Source organism: Coptis chinensis, chromosome 2 (genome assembly GCF_015680905.1).
Source record: "Coptis chinensis isolate HL-2020 chromosome 2, ASM1568090v1, whole genome shotgun sequence".
In the NCBI taxonomy this organism is placed as follows: Eukaryota; Viridiplantae; Streptophyta; class Magnoliopsida; order Ranunculales; family Ranunculaceae; genus Coptis; species Coptis chinensis.
The window spans coordinates 5,619,284-5,634,635 of NC_141457.1; the positions used below are offsets into that span (position 1 = coordinate 5,619,284).

Consider the following 15,352-nt stretch of genomic DNA (forward strand, 5'->3'; position numbering starts at 1 on the left):
AACGGGTATCGGGTTACCCGAGACTAGCCCTATTTTTTGCGGGTCGGGTTCGAGTTCGGGTATTTGTTGGATACATGTGATCAAACCCTACCCTAACCCTATATTTCGGGTACCCGTCGGGCTCGGATTCAAGTTTCGGGTATGATAAAACCCGAAATATATGAAATAAAAGAATATTAGATCTCTTCATCAGGAACGTCATTTTCAGCTATTAAATCTCAAGATCTCAAGAAAAACTTCTTTTTCATCTAATTAATCAAAAGCCATCTTCTTTTATTGGATTTGATCTGTTTAACTTTAACATCGTAAAGCCACCCAACAGTCATCAAAAAATCAAAGCACACAGGATTGCATTTTTTGAAAAGCAGAAGAAGAAAAAAGTAGACCAAGCAAGGCAAACAATTCCAAGACAATAACTCAATAAGATTGATGACTTTTTGAAAGTTTTGGCTTCTTGTGGTGGTGTGAATCCAACCTGTTGATTTGACAATAAGATTGATGGCTTTTTAGGAGTTTCGACTTCTTGTGGTGGTGTGAATCCGACCTGTTGATTTGCTCAGCCTTGGTGACCACATTTAGAAAGAGATATTTGAAGAGGTGCTGCAAATTTTCTGAGTGAATGCAAACTTAGCAGCACCATCAAACCCACCAATCTCTTCATCAGGAACGTGTGATTGGGTTGTCTTCTTCTTGGAGAGTTGTTGGAGGGAAGAGGGAGAAGAGTAGTAAGGGTATGGCCAAAGGTAATTTGTTTTAAAGACCAAAAGTAAATAGTAATGAGCAAAAGATCAAAAGTTTGTTGAAGATAAATAGATAATAAATGAAATAGAGCTGTTAGGAAAGTTGTTGGGAATTATGGTCTGGTTCGGGTTCCAGTTTTAGGTTCAGGTTCGGTCCGGATATGGTTTCGGGCTTTTTAACCCTTTTAACGGGTTTAGGGCCAAATTATCAGGTCGGGTTTGGGTCGATCCGGGTTTAGATAGTGTGACCAAACCCGACCCTATGTATTTCGGTCTGGGTTCAAGTTCGGGTTTTGTCGGGCTCGGGCAGGGTTCGATACGGGGTTTTTTTTCGGGTTTCGGGCGGGTTTAGGGTTTCGAGCAGAATAGACATCTCTACATAAAATATATCAATGTAACAAATATATGTGATTGAACGTGTACACGATCGAGTTAATACAAGGAAACAAATATATGTGTATGTACGTAAAAAAAAAAATCAAAATTATAAGATTAGATATTTGATTATTTTAATTTCTATATCAAAGGTTTAAATTATCACATGAATAGTAAATGTTTTAACGTGTATGATTGATACATATTCATAAATTGATGTAAATATGATTGTTGATACATCACTAATTATACATAAAATATTATTGTGTAGGAAAATAAAAAAATAAAAATAAAAACAATGCAAGTTTTAGTATTTAAATGATTGAAATTGTTTAATAATTATAATAAATAATAAAGATCCGAATTAGAACCGAAATCGATAAAAACCCATGGGTTTTTATGGTTTTGGATTGGATTCTATAATTCTCATACTAAAACCGTTGAGAACCGAAACCGATAAAACCGCAAATAATAAAATCCAAACCAAAACCGCCAAGACCCGACCCAAAACCGACCCGTTGGCACCCCTAACAGCAATAGGGGCCGTCTTACATTACCAGTCAACGGCCATTACATGGGTCATGACCGCTATTATTACATATTTCGGCCTTGAGAGCACGATCCGGTTTGGAAAGGAACTAAAAGTCTAAAACAAAATCAAACTCTATCCAATGCAGATTAAACCATATACTTAGAGCAACAAACCATCATTTTTTTGCAAAACCTTAAAGAACCGGTGCGTAGCACAAGTTGCATACTATCAGTTTCCAACAACATTAGCTAGATTTTCATATAACACCAAAGCAAATTCACCGCACAAACAACATAAACTGGGGAACAAGTCAAAATGAGACAGCTAAATTTTAACACACTGCTTAAACATGATTACCATGTGTCATCGCATGTTCTTAAAGTTGCATAACTTCACCTAAAATAACTAAAACACCAATTAACCCATGTCTTTGGTGTAACACCTCATAGTTGCGGCTTGTTTTTAATCCAAACAAGACGTGAAACAAAGTTCTGATCAACACAAGCATGCTTCAGTAACTCAGTAATACTGACGGGGCTTTGAACCCCAGACACTGTCGAATCTCACTTACAAATTTTTTTTTGATTGGTTTTGTTTAATTTTTTTGATCGGTTCTCACTTACAAATTCACCAACAGGTTCCTCCATATGGTCCAGATCTTCATCATCATAGTTATCTCGGTCAACTTGTATATATCTGCGGAATGCAGGATCAAGATCAGATTTCCCAGCGAGTGGAGGTTGAACACAAAGGACTGCATGAAAGATGGTAAAGACAGTTAAAACTTTATTTGTATGCAAAAAACAATAAATTAAGAAATTAAGAAAATGAAGCAAGAATTTGTTCCAAAACTTGTTATTCAAGAAAGGCAAAAGCCACCTTATCCTTGGCAAAATAATGTCACCATAATTTGCTGTTTTGTGAACACGTACCAAATCAGGAAACATGCCAATTAAGCCTAATTGTTATTAGAAAGTATCATGTATGAATGAGGGAATGAATGTGTCTTCCAATCCCTAAATCATGAGTTTCAAGTCGTTTTTTACCATAAGATAATAGTAGCTCACAAAATCGAAGGTTTGTTTGACTCGACAAAGTTTCATATTTTCCCTATTACGATATACATTAGTTGGAATCCGAGCCAAGGTTTCTATAAAACAGAACACGCAAAAGAGATTACGGATTCGGATGATATTTACACACTGTATGTAAGACAATATTGCATGTACTGAAAGCCAGAATGAAACAAGGACACGTGGATGGGTCAGGGATATCCGCGACATCATCTGGTTAACTAAGAAATAGGAGACTGTATTACTAAGAAAGGAAGATGAAGGTACGAGATTTCGTAACTTGACTTTTTTTAACCAAGCTCTACTAGCTAAGAAAGTGGTCGTGGAAGTTCAGGAGAAGAGACAGAATCTATGAAGATGAGTAATTATTTCTTGTCACTACTAAAAAAAGGACATATTATGACGGCTGTTTTTTTTCTATCTTGATGGCTTTGTTGAAAACCACCAAGATACGTGTCCTAGTGATATATTTATGACGGTTGTTACAACACTCTGACGTGTATGACACATGCGTCAAGAAAATATATGACGGGTTTTCTTAAACAATCAAATTAGCAATATAAGAAAACAAAGTACTTAACAATTTCTCGACGGTTTTGCCCAAATTTTGACGTAATTAAGAGAGGTTTCATAAAATTTAATGACGTGCTTGGCAAAACCGGTAGCTTCTAAACGATCATTTTTTTTTTTTTGGTAACTTAAACAGTCTCGCCAAAAAAGAAAAGAAAAGAAAAATAGGGTCAAAGTAGTTTTTAGAGCAAATATAACGAAAAAAAACTTAAAAACAGATGAACTTTTCTGCCCTGCTATGCCGCACCTCTCTCTCTCTCTCTCCCTGCCATTTTGAAACCAATTGAATCGATTGAGAAAAATGAAGATTTTTGCTCGAACTTGACATGGAACTTAAAGGCTCTATTTTTGCATGACTTATTGAGAACAAGTAAGTTTTAATTTCATTTCCATCTTCTTATATTTTTCAGTGTTTTTATTAATATTTTCGTATTCTGAATCTTGTTATCCCTAACTTGAACGTATTGGTTGAAAAGTTTGTATTTTTATCGAAACTTTGATTTCAAAAAAGTGAGGTGTTGCGTTAATGCGTAATGAAAATGCTTATATCGTTGTTTAGTTGCTGATTCTAATATTATATGTAGTAGTTTAAAATTATTTCAACACTTGGGGGGTTCTTTTTTTGTGGGCGGCAGATGTTTGATAAAATGGTCAGATGCGGTTTTCATTGAGCAATCTGGTTATATCAGAGCTTACCCAGCGAGCTCTTGTAAAACCTTTTTAAGTGTGCAGAACGCCTTTAGTCAAGGCTTACTGTTGAAGTGTTTCTAGGATGCCATATACCAGAGCACAAAATATGTTCTTGGCTGGACCTCCCGTGGGTGTGACTATTTGAAATAGATAGCCTCTTCATGAAAATTTTATTGTAAATTTTGCCTTTCGGTACCCCTATTCATTATGATAGGTAGTAAAATAGAACAGGAGATCATAGATAGGTTTAAGCCGAGTGTATTCATGCACTTGCTTGGTTGCCAACCCTTGACATCGTCTAATGTTGACTCACTTAATTTATTTCTCAATGCCTTTGGATAAAGTTCAGTTTGCTAGTTGTGAATGGCCGTATGCCTGTATGTCATGCCTTGTTTCTTAGGAGTGGGTCCAACATGGGCTTATTGCCAGGCCATATGTCATGCCTTGCTTCTTCCCTTAATTTGCTGGAAAACATCTCTTGAACTTCGCATTTATCTATAGATGCGTTCTAGTCTCATCACCAACGGTATGCATTGTTCCTCCATATACTTCTCTTATTTTAAATCATTCTGAACTATCATCTCATCATCTCATACCCCCACCCCTTTCTTATTGCTAGGTTGGGTCCATTCGAATAGGAATAACGGTGAAAGGAAAGAAGCAACCTCCCGTATGTCAAGTGGTGAGATATAAGCTTCCTTTAATACTTTATCCTTAACACTTGATTAGTTATTGAACCCACATGCACACTAGAAGAGGCTCCTTTCGTTAATGAAGTCAACAGGATATTAAGCTACAACATTAATCTTTACTTTAAATAATTAAAAGTGCTGGTAAGACTGCTTTTGAAGTGTCAGTAGACTGCTTTTGTTGGTTAAGTTGTAATATTTGAAGAATCGAAAGATAAAGATTCATTACTTGCAATTTTCATATCATATTTAATTGTATATACTATGTGGATTGAAAATTGGTTTTTAGTTCACTATGTATGCTTGAATATCATGTACGCTTTGAGTCCTTTTTATATTTGGTTTTCTTCATCTGGTTTCCTTTGGGTTTTTGTTTTTGGTTTTTTTGTTTTTGTTTTTGTTTTTTTGTTTTTTTTATCGCTAATCTTCTAGGTTTTCTTTATTTGTGGATTAAGTAGTTGGTAACAAAATTTTATAGTGCCACATTCCTCGTAGGCTTGCCTGCTATGGTCTCCCTAGCAATTTTCTTTGTTTGAAATCTATAGCATGTTTTCAGTTTGTACACATCCATTATGAGGGTGTTGTCCATCCCTTGTAAGGGTGCTGTCCAAATTATATCTATAGTTTGGTTACTTTTGTATAACATAGGAGTTCCAATGCTATTCGTGTGGTGCCTCCCAGATGAAGAATTTGGCATCTATATATAGAACTTGTAGTTGCACATGTATTAAGCTAATTCATTTAATTTCATCAAAGATGTTATTTCTCTCATCTGCATAGGACTTAGCTTGGTCCTTACTTTTGCTTTGGCTCAAGATGTCTTCCCATTCTCTATGTTCCAGTTCTTGACTTGATGTGCACACTTATTGCTTTCTTTACTATACCCTTGACCTAAACTTGCTAAAGTGTTTACGTGTACTAGCTTAAGATTAGCTGATTTGTATTTTTGTTTTAATATATGAATATAATCGGTTTACTTTATTAGACAAATTTACTGATATTTTCTTTATTCACTTTGTTTATTAGGTTGGACAATGTTGGCTTTGATAAAGGAAGGACTATATTTTAGACCTTGGCAGCTCGCTCATTTTGTTGAAGATAAAGTTTGATTACAACTTTTGTTGGGCGTGTTCAAATTATTGTAATTAGGGTTCTATTGAGACGAATTTTGAGTGTTTTAGATATCTTCAACTAGTACTTAATAAGCTCTTATTTTTCTTGGTGAAGAAATCTTGTAATACCAATTTTTTTGAATGATTATATATATATGGTTGAAGTTTCTGTATTGAGGTTCATTATTTACACGTTAAAGATCCTTTTGAAGTTTCTGTACTGTTGTTTTCTTACATACAGGTTTTTACAGTTTATCAAATTTTAGAGGCAATATAGAAGTGGTACAAAATGTATTGATGTAGTTGGCGGAGAAAAAAATAATAATAACTCCTTCAATGTCAGGTGCACCAATAAAAGTTATCAGGTGCACCAATAAAAGTTATGACATTCTTGACACATTTGCTTGTCAGTAATGATGGTTTCGCTCCATGTGACATAATAGCTCGTCCCTATTTTGACGGTTTTAAATAAATATATGTCATGATAGCAAGAGCTTCTAAGACAGCTTTCTAATAACTGTCATAAACTTAATGACGGTTTTGGAACACTTTTAATGACACCCCCAATAATGACAGTTTTTACTTTAGTGAAAAGTTGTCATCACAAGTATATCATGATAGCTAAAAGCTGTCATTAAAAGCCTTTTTTTTAGTAGTGTGTTTTGGCAAAATGCACGTTGGGTGGATGAGTGGTCCGGCAGTAACCACGAATGGTAATGGGGGCACCGTCCGGTTCTTGAGAGGGATTACTCTCATCATTTTCTAAAAATGCTAATTCGAAACTGTATACAAAGTCAGCCGGATATGTCCAACTCCAGTTGTGCACGTTAATAATCATACTAGTGTTCAATTTTCAAATAAAAACAAGCTGAAGATAGCACATCCACATCAAAAATTAAAACCTGAGGAAGATGGAAAAATAAAATAAAATAAAAGACAAGTATTTAATGGTGTTAACAGACTTACCCTTACCACCCGTGTTCTTCTTCTTATTAGCATCAAATGAGTAATCCGGAAGCACTACTAGAACATCCTGCAATGCTGTAGAGGAGCATCTATGTAGTAAGCACATTAATAAGACTCCATACAATCACATATTTACAAGTCATTCCGAAACAAAGAATTTACCAACCTCTAAGTTTATTTGAGGAAAGCTCATCAATTTCAGCACAAAATCCGAACGGAATCTTCCATCAAACAGCGTAAACTTTATTTTTTGCATCTCTTTTGATGGTAAAAAGGGTCAAGTTGCTATAATTAAAGGATTTATAGGGATCACATAAGCGGCATTAAATGAATAAACAAACTAAACCCAGTGCTTGAATGTTGGGTGGTAAAGGAGTTTTCCAGCATCCCTGACTCCAAACCAAGTAACTGGATCACTCTGACTTTTAATTTTATTTATCGACAATATAGTTTTTATTAAGTAGTGCAAGTGTGTCGTGCTATAGGCCCAAAACACAACTTAGCCATATTGTTCACTAGGACCAAAGGACAAGTGATAATTTCACATGGCCGCAATCAAAAGATCTATATATATATATGCCAAATTAAACTAAAAGATAAACCAAGTAAACAAATCAATGACCCTATTTCACTCTCATTTTACCTTCCAACAGCCTTGGCTAGCAATTGAACACAATAATGAAAGACGTCTAGTGCATTTGCAAATTCACAACCAGGATGCTTTAGATGGACAATCCAACAGATGATAGTAGCTGTAGATATCATTAAGACGGTGTTAAACCTGGTAATCTTAGCGACTGATCCTGCAAGAGAATAAAGAGGCCCAAAGTCCAAAAGATAATAAGTTCAAATCAAGAGTGACAACTTGAGCAAATACATAATATCAATAATTATAAATGAAAAAGAGAGCATGTCGTCCCATTTGCATTTGATACGCTTAATTGGAATGTTGGTGTCGGAGTAGTAAGCTACTTAGGAGATTGCAGGAAGTATTGGACACCAATGTGAAGACAGTTGGTTTCAATGAATACGTGTTTATGAGGATTGGACACCAATGTGAACCCTTTGTAAAATTTAATGTGAAATACTTTTCCTTTGTCATGTTGGGTATCAGTGTGCTATTATGCTTTAAGGTCTGGGGTTGTGAGCATTCCTTGTGTCCCTAGATTCCTTTCGAAGGAGAAAACTTTAACAGATGAGATAAATAAAATGTATATCTCTATACAATTAGATTGCTCAGGCAAAAACTTTAATTTAATAGATTAGAAATAAAATGAATCTCTATACTATTAGATTGCCAGACTTTTCAGAATCCCCTCTAACTATGCAAACAACGGGAAATGTTTCACTCCCCTTTTTCATTTCTTAATAACACCTCCCTATATATAAAATTTTAAGCACCTCATTTATATTTCATTGGTTACTAACACCTCCTCGCAATAACATAAGCCGCCACCACTTTTCTATTTCATTTTTTTTTAACACCTCACCGCACTATTATAAGCCACCTCCCTTCCTATTTATTTTCAACGCTTTTTGCAAGAATAGAAATCCACGATGTGGAAAGAGTTTTGACAATTTGGGATTGTATAAATTCACAGGATTAAAGTTGTTCAAATCTCTCCTGGCTTTCTCAAGCAATTTCGGTAAATTAATATCATTTTTTGCAAAGATCACATACTATTAGTTTCTAACGACAATAACTAGATTTTCATATAACAAAATCAATTGTCTGTAGCACCAAAGTAAATTCACTACACAAACGACATAAATTGGGCAACAAGTCAAAATGGGACAGCTAAATTTTATGTACACACTCGTTACCATGTGTCATCACATGTTCTTGAAGTTGCATAACTTCGTAAAATCACTAAAATACCAATTAACCCATGTCTTTGGTATAACGCATCATAGTTACGCCTTGTTTTTAATCCAAACAAGACGTGAAACAATGTTCTGATCAACACAAGCATGTTTCACTAACTCAATAATGCTGACTGGGCTTTGAACCCCAGTCCTCTCATATCTCACTTACCAACAAAGCTAGATCATACCTGCATGTTCGACAAATTCAAATTCATCCATACGGTCCAGATCTTCATCATCAGAGAAATCATCTCGGTCATCGTATATATATCCGTAGAGTGAAAAGATTTCCCAGTGCGTGGAGGTTGAACACAAAGGACTGCATGAAAAATGAGTAAAGACAATTAAAACTAGACTGATATTTCACACTCAAGGAGCTTGAGCATAAAACTTTAGTCTCTCTAGTTCCACTTTCAAGGGTATCAAATTATCCATAAAACAATAAAACATTGTCAATAAATTAAGAAAATGTAGCAAGAATTTGTTCTAAAATTTGTTATTCAAGAAAGGAACACTTATCATCAAAAGCCACCTTATACACGGCAAAATAATCCAACAAATGCTTCTAGTGTCACCATAATTTGCTGTTTTTCTACAACTAAGTCCTCAACTTTTTCCTGAACACATACCAAATTAGGAAATGTGCAAATTAAGCCTAGCTGTTATCAGTAAGTACCATTTCTGACTTCCAGTAGGTATGAATGAGGAAATACGTCTTCCAATCCCTAAATCACGAGTTTCAAGTCTTTTTTTACAATAAGATAATAGTAGCTCACAAAATCATAAGTTGTTTGACTCGACAAAGTTTCATATTTTTCCTGTTATGATCTACATTAGTTGGAATCCGAGCCAAAGTGTCTATATAATATAAGAGAACACGCAAAAGAGACAACGGATTTGGATGATATTTACACACGAGTATGTAAGACAATATTACGTGTACTGAAAGCCAGAATGCAACAAGGACACGTGGATGAATAAGGGAGATCCACGACATCATCTAGTAAAATGGGAGATTATTATTACGAAAGGAAGATGAAGGTTTGAGTCTTTGTAACTGATGCATAAACATGGAATAAATAATTAATTAGTAGGGCCCATTGCCCACCCCTAGTGTGGCCACACAGTTTGGACTAAGCCTCCAACGATATGGCCACACCGTTTGGACTAAGTCCCCAACGATGTGGCCACACCGTTTGAGACTTAGTCCAAACGGTGTAGCCATATCGTTGGAGACTTAGTGCCACACCGTTTGGGATTTGAACTTTGAAAAAATATAAAGTTATGTTTTTTAGCCTCTTGACCGGTGTGGCCTAGGGGTGGGAATTTGGCTCTAACGACTCTAACCCGGCCCTGACCGACCCGACCCTAAGCCCTATAAAGCCCTCACAACTAAAGCCCTCATAGAGTTTAGGGCAGGGCCGACCCGACCCTAAGGCCTTATAGGGCATGGCTAGGGCTAATGTTCTAAAACATAGGCCCGACCCTAATTCAGCCCTAGTTATAGTTTTACATTTTCACTGTAAATACACGTACAATAATTGTCCAACTCTTTGTTAAATATTTTAATTAAAATAACATTGTCCTTTGTAATTTATCACTTACACCCAAGGGTACTTCCAATAACTTGTCTTATATAACAAAAACTTGTCAACCTATCTAGCAGCCATGAAGAATAATGAGCACTAGCCTAATAAAAAAATAAGACTTTATTCCTTTGATCATCAAATCAAAGTCTAGAACTTATTATTCTCAATTTATTTTCCCACTTACTTCTTATAAATTATATTTTTATTCACATTCAAGCCAAGTCTAGAACTAAAGGTTTCCATCCACACCATTAAAGCGAAATACAGAGTAGACATTTGTAACACAGACACCAAAAAAACAACCTTTGTCTGAAAAATGGCATTTGTAAAACGAAGAAAATATATAGGCCCGGCCCTGAAACCCGACCCTAAAACCCAGCACTAAAGCCTTTAAAGAGGGCTTAGGGTAGGGGTTAGGGGTTGAATTTAGACTTGTGACTGGCCCGACCGACCCTATATGCCGACTTTTAGGGCGGGCCGACCGACCTTTAATATCTAAAGGGCTTTTAAATGTTTAGGGCTGGGCTAACCCGGCCCGGCCCATTGCCCACCCCTAGTGTGGCCACACCGTTTGGACTAAGTCTCAAACGATGTGGCCAAGCCATTTGGACTGAGTCCCCAACGATGTAGCCACACCGTTTAGACTGAGTCCCCAACGATGTGGCCACACCGTTTAGACTCGTTGGGTTTGCACAATGAACGACCTAGCCGGGTCGTTTAAGCTTGGGGTTTTCGAATTCAATTTTTTTAGACCAATGACACACTTGTAATATTTGTTTTTTTGAACTTTTTAGGACCAATGGCACACTTGTAATAATTGTTTTTTTTAAGAGTCTGCCCAACACAATATGGGTCCGTCAGTAACAGGACCCAACAAAAATTGGGCCAAATTAAATTCATTTCCGATACTGTATTGTGTTCTCCCTCTCGATCTCTCATCCTCACTTCACCTGTCACTGTCAATTTCATCTAAGCAATTTCTAATTTCTAATTTGTTTTGTATTGCTTTGATTTTACTACTCTCTTCTTAAATTTTCATTCTCATTGTTGAGTTACCTGAGAATTTCAAACCGATAAGTAAACAATGCATTGTGGAGCATCATCGGCCTGAGAAGTACATAAATGCATGTAGATAGACCTTTTTTTTTTAACACTTATGAACAAATAACTGAAGTATAAAACAATTGTGCTTAATGAATTCTATGTTGTGGATATTTTGATTTTTCTTATTTCCTCACAAGCTGATTTTTCTAAGTACACTTAAGCTGTGATCGGGAGACAAGTAGAACTAATACATGCAGATGGAGAAATATAAAGCACCTTGTTTTTCGATACTAACAATGTGGAGAGTGTAAAGCACTTTCTGTTTTGTGTTGATGTCCGTTCTATGGGCTAAAAATCCTATGCATGTAGGCATTTTTAAAGGGATTTCTTAATTCCCTTTATGTGAGTGTTTTGTGTATACACTCACTACCTGCATAAGCACGGTGTTCACTTGGTTAAACAGGACCTCGGGATTTTGGGGAGGCCAAGGGAGCTCAGAGAGCTAGCTAGGAAATTGGTTAAACCTAGAACTAGTTTTTCTAATCATTTCCTGTTAGAAGAACTTAGCACCCGATGAAGATCTTGTTGGGATATTTGGCCTTTACAAAGCCAATGAACGTTTATTGATTATACATGATGATGTTTAATTAAATACATGAATCTTATTATTATGCATATGGGTGAACTAATATCATATGATGAAACCATAAGTTCCATAGGTAATAGAATTAGAACAATCAAGCATATGAAGAGTCATGTGCGGGAGATTTGATTGTATCTATTTACCTAGAATACTCACAGTTAGGGGTGAAGTCGGACGCTTCACTTATAAGACTGTAATATACATAACTGCTATATGATAGGATGATGATATCTTAATTATTTTAGTATGACTCTAAGTTTGTATATTGGTGTAGTCACATGACTGACACTGAGGGGATCAAAGTGAGAACACACTATAAATTCAATCGTTAAGGTTCTTGTGCAAATCTCACTCTACCAATTAATCCCTAGACTTGAGGAATTGTGAAAATTCATTGTGTCTCAAATTTATTACTTTGAGGCGTTAAAAGTAATGTCTATTCATAGACTAGACTTAACGTTTTGGGTAATAAATGTAGGGCGCCTTGAATCACTTAATTCTAATAAAGGATCCACCACTCTCTACGGAGTTATGTATTAGGAAATTGTGACATAACTAATTGAGCTCAAACAGGCGGTATAAGAAATAGTTTCTTAATGCTCAATTGATGTTAAATGTCAAATTGGGTCAATTAGACATGGGTGTGACAGTGAAGAACAAATTCCCAATGGTCTAATTGTGAATACAAGATAGGTGGAGGGACTTAGATATAATTAATGGTAGAAAAGGACTTTCTTGAAAGTTCCAAGGGGCTTATTGTAAATATGGATTTGTTAATGGGCACTTTCCATATTAAAGAGATATATATTAAAAGGGTTTTAATATATCAAGTACAAGTACTTGTATGACAAGGACTTGTCTTTTTAAAATAAGACTTGGAATCCTAAGTGGATCCCACTACACACACATCTACGTATTCTCAAAGTTTCTCTATATAAGAGAATGACTTTTTAGAGAAAGGGACCATTAGTCTTTCCAGAAAAAGTACAACTAAAAGTAAGAGAAAAGCAAAAGTGTTTTGTGGTGAATACTACTAAGGGCGTCAAGACTACATTGATTTGGATTGACTTTGGAAAGTTTCTATTTCTTGTCAATCTCAATTTTGCGCTTTGAAGGTATTTTTCTTTTAATTATTTTTTTGATCAATACTAGATTAGCATGTTAAAGATGTAGGATTAAAGTAATCCAACAGATCTCTATGCGGATAAAAGTATTGAACTAACATCAGTTCATGAAGCTTTTCATTCCGAGGAATTTTTGCAAATGTGTGAGTAATTTAAAGAAAGTCGAGAACTTAGCATCCCAAATTAAGATTTAATTTTAAAATCAAAGCTTAGACAGTAAACCCTTGCAGGTAAGATTGTTGCATACGTAATGTATTATTACATAGCTGTGAATTCTTAGTCTCCCTATTTTTGCTTTTTGCTTCCTGTATCATGTTCTAAAAATTGTTCTATATGAGCAAGTCGATGTATTTGGACTATTTTCTATTGCCATCGAAGTCCGTCGGGGTTATCATACCATCGATAACGGATGGTAGCTCTTGAATTCAGGATGGAGTTATGGAAGAATTTGGAATTACTAGAGACAATTTACTCCTTGGTATGAAGGCATTTTGATTTTATGCTAGCTAGTGTGGTCATTGATAAAATATTTGGTTTTCATACTATTATACTTGATAACATAACTAGATAGAAAAGATGTGATGTTTTCAGCCTCTCTCACAAAGCGTGTAGAAACCAAATTACAGTCCAACCACATAAACATTAATTAAATGGACTTATTCGATAACATGTACTATTGGTATTTCAGACCCATTATTAGTATACTCGTCTTCCAATACTAAACTGGAAATGTTCAATGCCGTAAATTACGTTTGTCTTGTTTGTAATGCAGTATCCCAACTATATGCAATTAAGTGTCGAGCTCTACGCCATCTTCGCATCGATTTTAGAACTGGACAATCATCAGGAAGTTCAACATGGACAAAATGATATCCATGTACGGAAGTGGTACCCAATACTTTCTTTACTCTCTCAGGATTTGTTTGGGTTCTCAGTGGCAAGATAAGATAGCAGTACGTACTTCCTAAATGTACGTGGACGACATTAAATCTCGAAGCAAATAGATATCCAGCAAAGGGCATGCTCATCCATTTACCAGGGGGTGCCCAACCGCATTCATGGGAAATTGTAGGTTTCACTAACCTAACCTTACTGTGAGTGTACAATGTACAGTATAGGGGGAGATTGTCATTAAGTTCTTGTAACAACTCATTTCTCATCCACGACCATTCTTCCTAACTTCTTCCCAGTGCAATGCACATTGCTCTATACCTGCAATTGCCATCACTCACAGGGTCATCCACTTTAACAATATATTTGTGTAGTTCTTTTGGAATATCCAAACCGTAATGTTTCGGCCCCCTCAGAATGCCAATGTCTAACTTTTGAGGTAATTTTTTAGAAGAGTTATTCCATGGTGTGGTTGTTTTAGGTGGTAAAAGTGATTTTTGAGAAGAGTTATTCCGTGGTGTGGTTGTTTTAGGTGGTAAAGATGATTTTTTAGAAGAGTTCTTCCATGGTGTGGTTTTTTTTTTGTGGAAAAGGTTTTTTTGGAGAAGACTTCTTTGCAGGTGGGTTTGGAGTAGCGTATTTCGATGGTGTGGGTGTTTTATGAGAAGCCTTGGAATTTGGCGTACATTCCAATTGTTACGACGAGACCCACTCTTCATGCTCTCTTTGGGAATGTGCAAAACCAGATGGATCTCGTTTTGAAGAGTTCTCATCCTCAATTTGAAGCTTTCTCTTACAGCTACCCTTAGGCCGACCTTTGGTTTTCGCCTCCTCTTGAGGCAGTTCTAGCCATGGACTTTCTGGCACGGCAATCTCTATAAGTTTCCTAACCAGAACCCTCTGCTCTTCTTCAAAAGCCATTTCATACTTTTTATGGAACATATCCACCGAAGGTTTACAATCGGGACCAACACCCACAGACATATTTGGAGAAGCAGACAAAGTTTCCCAAAAAGGATCGATAGCACTTAAAGATATGGACCGCTCTTGCTTTTGAAGTTCTATAATTTCGTGAGCACATGGCAATCCATGGATGGTGCGCAAATAACACCCACAAATTAACTCAGAGTCTTTAGCAGTATCCATTACACGGGTATTTAGTTCTTCAAAAAGCAAGTCCAAACATTTTATAGAGAACAGGTTTCTGAGTTCACGAAATAACAAAATTTTGTGGCGGTGCTGAGTTAGAATCAGACTCCTCTCAAAAGTACCTCTAATCTCCGACATCTGAATCTCTAAAATCGAGTGAATCAAGTAATACACACCTAGAAAATCATGTCTGTTTGTGTTTCCTAAAACAATTTTCACCTGAGCATGAGACCTTTCAACTCTATTGGTTGTTGTACTCCCAAAGTGAATGTGTTGGTCTGTCCAACAACATACGAATC

The 15,352-nt window shown here is 36.1% G+C and overlaps 2 long non-coding RNA genes across 3 annotated transcripts; one reads left to right on the forward strand and one right to left on the reverse strand.

Moving 5' to 3' along the window:
* Nucleotides 1–1,966: 1,966 nt before the first annotated feature.
* LOC147514527 (uncharacterized) lies at nt 1,967–7,375 on the reverse strand. Its single transcript, XR_015213229.1, has 3 exons — nt 6,914–7,375; nt 6,748–6,822; nt 1,967–2,401 (listed from the first exon to the last, which is right to left on the reverse strand). It is a non-coding gene; the product is annotated as an uncharacterized LOC147514527 (long non-coding RNA).
* Nucleotides 3,402–6,012, forward strand: LOC147514528 (uncharacterized). Of its 2 annotated transcripts, none has more exons than XR_015213228.1 (4): nt 3,402–3,660; nt 4,325–4,506; nt 4,600–4,662; nt 5,696–6,012. It is a non-coding gene; the product is annotated as an uncharacterized LOC147514528 (long non-coding RNA). The 2 variants fall into 2 exon arrangements; XR_015213227.1 differs by having other exon boundaries at nt 3,403–3,660; nt 4,330–4,506.
* Nucleotides 7,376–15,352: the final 7,977 nt, after the last annotated feature.